The sequence below is a fragment of the Diprion similis genome, chromosome 6, assembly GCF_021155765.1.
Source record: "Diprion similis isolate iyDipSimi1 chromosome 6, iyDipSimi1.1, whole genome shotgun sequence".
NCBI classification, from domain to species: Eukaryota; Metazoa; Arthropoda; class Insecta; order Hymenoptera; family Diprionidae; genus Diprion; species Diprion similis.
The window spans coordinates 3239706-3248517 of record NC_060110.1 but is presented as its reverse complement, the minus strand read 5'-3'; positions in this window follow the sequence as shown (position 1 = coordinate 3248517).

Here is an 8812-nt window from a genome sequence, read left to right as displayed (position 1 = left end):
ATGATGACAATATTGTTTATTAAAAAAAAAAAAAGTTATAGAGTTTAAAGGTTTAAAATCATCAGAAAATCTATTTACTAGTATAATGCTAGTTGTTTTGTAGTTTTCTTTCTTTTCGTACTGCGCGACATGAAGTCACAACGAGAACTGCGCAGGCGCATGAATTGGTGGTAAAAAACCGTCAGGCGATATCTTTCTTTCTCCCTCCATCAGTTTAAACTTGTTTTTTATGTACAGATACTATTTAAATAGATTAATTAAAGAAGTGTAAAGCCAAAAAGAAACACAACAAATTCTAAATTTTTAAAATTAATTAATTCAAAAAAAAAATCATGTCATGTAATATATAGGTGACAACCAAAAATGAAAATCAAATATAAATTCAGAAGATTAGAATTTTTTTAGAATTAAAATTAGAATTCAACAAAATTATAGTAAAGTTTGAACAACTAAGAATAAACTTTTGCATAAATAACGTTTACACTGATTGAATTGAAAAAAAATGAAAACAACTATTAGCTTTTTTTTCCACGAACCAACATAGTTTGTTGAAATTCTGGCTTCAGTAATAAATTCACGCAAAATGGGAAGCAATTCAACTTTGTTAAAATCATAGAAATATATCGTTTCGGATATTGAATAAAAAAACCGTGAGATTATAACTTGTTTTTAGCAACGCAGTCTTACGTGCGATACTTCTCATGCTAAGATGGCAAACTAAATAGTATACTAAAGCGAAGAATCAAATCGTATCATCGTAACGTGAATAATAATAAACAATCTGTATAAAAACGTAAGAAAAATATCCAGAATTTCATGCAGAACATTTATAAAATTATTTTTTCCACACTTTACATCGCACTCGTTAACAAACAAAACTCATAGAACGGTCAACTTCTAAGCACTTACTCATACTCATAGCTTCCAGTTTATAGAATTTCACGTCAAGCTATTCTTAACCCGCGTACTATAGTCGGTTGTAGCGACGAGGAGGTTGAATCTTGATGATTGGGATGCCGAACATTCAATTTCTGAAAATAATCATATCTCATTGCAACGTTACCTCTCCGTGTAGACAGATAACATAAATATTCGACCTAAGGAGTTTTGAGCATTGTGTCTGTTTTACCGACCGTGCAACGACGCGTTGTTTCGCTCTCGATCACGAGCGATATTCGATCGGAAGACCAGATCACGTATCATTTTCGCGTTGCTCTGTAAATATAACTTTAAAAATTCTGTACAAAGCTTTGGTGTTTGAAAAACTAAGGCAAGGATGTTTAATTAATGCTAGATTTATTTATACGAAATCACAAAATCCTGCCTATATTATTAATGCCTATATATAAATAAACCTATATTATCGATGATCCGAAATTATTCCGAGTGACAAAAATTAAACAACGCAAAATAACTTTCCCAATAAATTGCGAAGCGTTTACGTCGCGCGTTGGCACAAATATAGGTTATTCAATTCATAGGTTATACGTGTAGCCGTAGTTACCGATTTTGCCGCTCGTCATCAACGCTAACAAACTTTGCGAAGTAAGATAAAGCACCAGCCACACGGAACATTTACCTGTAATTGACGTACCATGACGTAATCCATGATGGATATGCAATACCTCTATTAGACATCCATTACAACCGAAATGAAGTACACTAGACCTCTACTAGAGATCCAAATGTCTGCTTGTTATACATCTAGTAGAATTAAACTAGATATCTACACAGATATCTTTAAGGGAGATATCATTTTTTTTCAAACCATTGGGTCCTTAGACCTTATAGGCCATGTTTGATAGGAGATATCATGGGTTTTGTTAGAAAAAAATTATTATCTTTAACAAACGTTATTTCTCCTCCTCTACTCCTGTTTACGTTCCATATAATAAACATTAAAAAATTATCATTCGGGGTCTATGAAAGGGCTGAATCGCTGGGGCTTTGTATGATTTGGAGCTTTCTTTTATCGCGAGAGAGGAGAGCAGCCTTTCGCCATCTGGTGGTTGTCTATGGTACCTCCACTCAAGTGCATGGATATTCATAGACATCCAATGAATATCAATCACCGGCTTATCTATTGTGTCTATTAGAGATCCACCATGGATATGGACCTTTTATGGAGCTGTGGACCATGTATGGACCTCCAATAGATGGTGAGATCCGTGTGGACAGTGACGCTTAAATGATGGGGTACTGGAATTTATTATTTTGCAAATATGTTGAAATTTACACAAGTTTTATATCATTTCCCGTAAATTTCCGAAATTATGATCAGGAATTTCAACTATACCCGAAGCATTTTAGAGAACATTTAACTTTTTCACTGAGGCCATCATTTTCTGCACACTGATATCGGCAACTATAGTTTATAAAACGTTTTTACGAGTTCGGATGGTTCGCTCAAAACGCCTTAAGGGGATGTTGGAGTGCCGATGAACAGAGGAAATTGTATTTTACTGTTCATTTTCTTCAAACTTTAGGAGATCCAATCCTTCCCATTGTGTTTATGTGGTAATTGAGAAAAGTCTAAGAACATTGAAACGAAATATTTTGAAAATGTGAGATTCAGATATCACTAACGAGCTCTATACTTAAGACGAGTGAAAACTAGCTGCAGATCGTAAGTGTATCGATGCTTTTATTTTGTCAATATGCCGACAATTTTTTAATGACCACACAACTCCAACTGCAAATACTATCATTTTTCAAAGTTTTCAAAAATTTCGTTACTTGCAGAAGCGAAAAAGAGCATCAAATACAATTTGTTCACTCAGTCGATACTCCGACAATTTAAGAACTCAACATTCTTTAGTACAAAATCTGCACCGTACGATACGTTGTTTAAATTACTATTTAATTTTATGTCATTGATACAAATTCGAGTAAATATATTTAAAGTCTTATGTATAAAGTGTGTATATCTTAGAGTTATTTGAACACTCCATAGTCTTGTGATTGACAAAGAGACGCTGGAAGAACTTTTAAATCTTAGTTTGATGATGAAGTAAACTCGAAATAGTGAAACTAATAAATAATATTACAGGAATTATTGAAGGCATTACGTTTTGGTGGAATAATCAGATATCCCGGAAAAATAGGTTTTACAAAATAGTATATTATGTTACGACAGCGAAAATTGGGCCATTTCCGACGAGTGTGACATTCAAAACGTAAGCCGTAAAGACGAGTGCTGCATTCACACGAAAAAACGATAAGTTTCCATTAAAATCTCTCAAGTGCGACCAGATCCTGCACAGCAACATTTAAGTATAGGACCCCTCAAAACCCCCAAGACTTTGACTGATTGTGAGACACTTTTCTTGAAAACTTCAACTTCCCAGGATACTTGACAATTTCACTCAATTTTTTTGTTTCCATTTCATAATAATGAATAATCCAAAGTCTTAATCTTCAACATTCTGAACTGTCAATATCAATCAGTGTTAACCAAGCGTTCGTTTGTACTGCTTGACAAGAAAATAGCCTTCAAACTGTAAGAAATTGTTTGAATGGTCTGAGTTTCATTACATGTAATACATGTTTTGGAAATCAACTTAATCATGGATAACAAAAATGGATACTTGAAACAGAATATTTTCCAACCGTATTTTGCGGTACCTTCCCTCCCACTTTAAAATTCCAAAGTAACATTTTCCCCATTTACATTTCGACAAAAAATCTTTTTCAACCATATATTATAAAACACATTTCAATCGTTTTCCAAAAAACATTGATCCATGCGTTAAATAACTACGACACTTTAGGGCACATCAATTACGGGCAAAGTTACGTTGAACAATGCAAAATGAACGCTTTTCACGTCGTTAGATATGCTTTGTTATATGCACTTTAAGGGCGCGAGTCGAACGCCCACGCGAACGATGACGGCAACTCTGCAAGGGTTGGGTCGTCGACAGATAGACGAAGGCGTGGCATATCATTCCATTTCGTCAGGGCCTTCCTTTATTTAATCTAAATGCTACGGCTGTAATCTCTTATACGGACGATGAGCATTCTCGTGTGCTCGGCTTGAAAGCGCCGCTAGAAAATTTATCGCGGAGAAGATTGAATGGATCTCGGTTTCTAAACTTTTTTTTTTTTTTTTTTTTTTTTTTTTTCCCGAGTAATCAGTTGGAGATAGAAAAAAAATTATACACGAATCGAGGCCAATGTTTTCCAACCCTCGTGACGTGACGTCGATATGAATTATGAATATGGGGCATTCCACGTCAAATTTGTATCTCATGTACCTTAACCAGTTTGATTTAAATCATTTTATAGTGTGATGTTCTTGGCGACTCAAACGGGTCTCGGAATTATTTGCCGATTTCTTTAGCCACCGATGAAATTTGACGAAAATTAAAGAACCAATTTTTAAAACTTTGATTTTAAAAATTGGAAAAAATATGTGAACACTGAGATTCGATAATTTGAAATGCGATTCTTAAGCACCACGCGATAACGGCATCTCAATATTTACTATTTTTTTTTTTTTTTTGCAAGTTTTTAGTTTCTCCATATCGAAGATGGAGTTTTTTTCTATTCTATTCCCCGATCTAAATAGATCACGGAATCATGAAAGTAATATTATTCTTCAATCTATTTAGATCGAGGCACGTGAAAAAAAAAAAAAAATCTGACGTGGAAAAACTAAAAACTTGCGAAAAATAGTAAATATTAAGATGCAGTTATCACGTGGTGGTCAAATATGACATTTTAAATTATATAATAATTGTGAATTTTTTCAAATTATTACAAATGGTGTTTTCGGAATTGGTTTTACAATTTTTTACAAATGCCAGCAGTGGCTAAAGAAAATATGAAAAAATTCACGAAACCTTTCGGGTTGATAAGAACATCATATTAAAAATACTAAAAATCGAAGGTAATAATTTGAGTTGGAATGCCCTATGTGCATAGACTACGATACTATAAACGCTACTGCGATTCGCTAGTTCTCATTTATAAATTTTGAGTTTATATTCCTTTAGAAACACTTAGACCTAGAAAAAAAGAATGCCTGAATCACACAGCATTAATTCGCTCGCTGATTAGTGGAGTTTTTGATTTCGAAGTGAACTCCGAATAAAGTGTTAATTTCACAGCAAAGATTAAACGTGAATCAGAAGTATACAAAGTATTCTCAATTGGCAATCAAATCCGATACTTTACAATGAATATTACGATCAATAATAAAAATTACATCGTTTTAACTAGTATTTCTCATAATTTATGATACTCAAAATTTAAGGGTACTCTTAATTTGAGAGATATATCGAGCTAAGGCTAAGAACAAAATCGAGAATACTCTACTTTTAGTAAATCAGAGATTATAAATATTTTATTACCAACGTTCGAATTTATACGAATTCCTTTGGTGCGTAGGAAGCGTGATGTCATTCGGACTTTTCGACTTCGCACGATTACACCATTCTGCAACAAAATCCTCCTTCAAACAAAAATATGATCGAAATGAAAGTATAGAAGTGCCGAATCTAGATCAGCTTTTCATATTATGCTATGATTTTTTTTTTTTTAATTATTGTTAAAAACTTAGGATTTCCCACTTTTAGGATTTTTTTTTTTTTTTTTCAAGAAAATGACAACGCTTAAATCAATTCGAGTTCAAGGGCTTTATTATTTATAGTTTCAGGAAGATTTTCAAAAAATTTCATTTTAAAATTAACGACAAAATGGCGTCATGACGGATACAAGTAGCAAACGATATGCGCCATTCCGCCATTTTGTCATTAATTTTAATGAAAATTTTTGAAAATGTTTCTCAAACTATAAATAATAAAGCCCTTCAACTAGAATAGCTTTAAGGATTTCCCAAAAAAAAAAAAAAAAAAAAAAAAAAAAAGGCAAATTCTAATTTTTGAATAATAAAAAAAAATCATATTACGTTATACATATATACGTGATGACATAAAATGGAAACCTGATCTAGATTCGTCACTTCTATACCTTTAATTCTATTGTATTTTTATTTTAAGGAGGATTTCGTTGCAGAACAGTCTTACTAACGTGTAATAATGATGACTGACAACTGGCAATTTGTTTCCATTTCGTGTGTAGATATTAGTGACAGCAAAAAAGTTCGAAGGTAAGAAACGGAAGCATGAAATAAATGCTTTTCTTAAAAGGTCAGGAAATACCACGCCCACTTCTGCCTCACCCTTGACGACACGGAAGAACGAAGATACGAGCAGATCAACAATTTCGCTAAAGTTATACAGATAAACATCACCGCGATACCGAGAAGGTACTCAACGCCTATTGGCTGAATGACATGAGTAGCTGACTTCGAGAGCCGAGCATGTGATCGACTTTTTCGGACAAGAAAGTGTAATTAAGTTGACAAGAACTCCGTTCAAGGAAAAAATAATACCTATTAAGACAAAATTTTGAACTCTAAAATCGCATTTTTTTTTTTTTTTATTTAATTTTTTTAAATATCTCTTAACCACAGGCACGAGATTCCGTTTTTATAAATTTTTCTAAGTTACCCGGTAATCGCCACTCACAGATTATCACAACGTGAAATGAAAGCTATTCACTATAAAGCTTTGGTCAGCACGGAAACATCCTGCTTTCAGTCGATAAACCGTACCAGACGATAAGACAGGATATGAACAAGCGGCTTTAGGCTGACCATGAGCCAGCCCTCAAACTTCCTGTTTTTTCATTGCAGGTTCCAAATTCACGGAACAAAAAAATATTAATATCGAATTTAAATTATGAAATACAAATTCGGATTCGTGATTGACGATTCAAAAGCTTTTGGATGCCATATTACATGAAAATATTATGATTTTTTTTTATTTTGAACTACTAGAATGGATCCACCATCATAAATTTCAAAATTTTGACCTTGGATTCGTGATCGGTGACCCAAAATCTGAGTATTATTAAATTTTTTCCACCATATTGGATTCGCCACTTTGGATTTCACAATCTGATTTCTGATTCGTGATTAGTGACCCAAAAAACCTCACAGTACAAATTTTCATTCAAATCCGTCGATCCATTCTCAGGATATTATTTTTGTTTGACTTTTTGGAATTTTGTTATTTAAATAATTGAGAAGGTACTTGACCGATCATAGCCAAAATCTTATCAGTTCTAACTTTGGAAAAGCCACGTCGATTAAGACCAAAATCATTGAAATCCAGTCACTTGTTCTTGAGATACCGTCGGGCAAAAAAATTGATCATATACATACGTAAATACATTCATACAGACACACATACACACAAACGTGCATTCGAAAGTGATCGGAAGTGATTCTCTAGATCTTGAAACGTCTAGATCTAGTGAAAACTCAACTTTTCATTTTCGGGGTGATTACAATAACTTCTTTTTTTCTCCGAAAACGGTGAAACCGGAAGTTAAAAACCAAGTACGACCAATGACAAATAGACTTCAAGTCTTTCCTATTTATATGATTATTATGTATATAAATTCTGAAGCCTGATTCGATAATCTTGTGTTAAAATTTGCAATAAAAGTGTTTTTTTCAGCTTTTAATTAAAAATTGAGCATCAGATCATTCGTAGATACTTGTGGCAACGTGGCCATATTAAGAATAAAACACACGACGTACCTTAATTTTGTAGATACCTCAGTAAATTACGTATCGTTGTTATCGAACGTTCGAGTAATTTTTCAACATTATTGCGTGTGAGAAAAAAATACTTGAGAAATATTTAACGAAGCAAAATGCTGTTCGGTGTAACCGATATATAGTCAACTCTTTACCAGGACATCGAAGACGTCGTGGGAAAGCCACAACTGGAAACTATTTTTATTATCAATTGCTTTCTACTTGCCCTTGAAGTCTGCCTCAGAGTCAATTTACCTTCCCTATATTTATTGCCCATATACGATGGGCGGAATAGGTAATATCATCTAAGACCTTCAGGCAAAGGAATTGGCCACAATCAATTTCTTACCAATAAACAAACACTTAAATTCAAAGAATTCTCAAGTGCGGGATGTCAGAAGTCGAGTTTTACAAAATGATTTGAAACTCTCTTTCTCAGTGCGATGACACGTTCGGGATAATTAGTAGCGACAAATGATGGGCATCCAAACAGATATTGATCGCAAAAATAATTAACCACAGGCAGGACTACGCAGGACTCATTCAATAATTTATAACAGTGGCTCGTGTGTAGAGCATAATACTCCAAAATGTGGAAAATTATATTATACTAAATTTTTTTTTTGTATTTGCTAACGTGGTTTTTTATACAAACTATCTACAGTTCTTGGCTTTCACTATAGACACGATAATAGTTTACTTGATAGCTAGTTTTCCTTGAATACAAGTTTTACTTTTTTCAAGCAAAAAATCACGTGTACGTGATGCCTCTAAGTATTCTTAAAGCAAACGTGTAACACCATGACACTTATTACAACTTTTTGTTGTTTGTTTGTTTTTTTTTTCTTTCTTTTTACTTGCATGAGGAATCGATGGACAGTAGGGTGGCGCAAAAAAACCGATTATTTTTTTTTTTTCAGGCACGTGTGACAAAATGTTAGTTTTTGATGTTTTAAGAGCCCACTCCAAAGGACGGTTCAAAAAAAAAAAATTTTAAGATGTCGCTCCACATTTTTTGAAACGTCAGAAATCGGCAAAAATCGTTTTTTTTTTTTAATTTTTTTCCTCGCTACGGTATAATTTTATAGACAAAAAAAAAAAATAAGTTTCCGAAAGTTTTAGTTCAGAATTTGAATTTTGAAAGGTCGCTCATAATTTTTTTTCAATTTTTTGGTGCATTTCTTTAGATCTTTTCGAGCG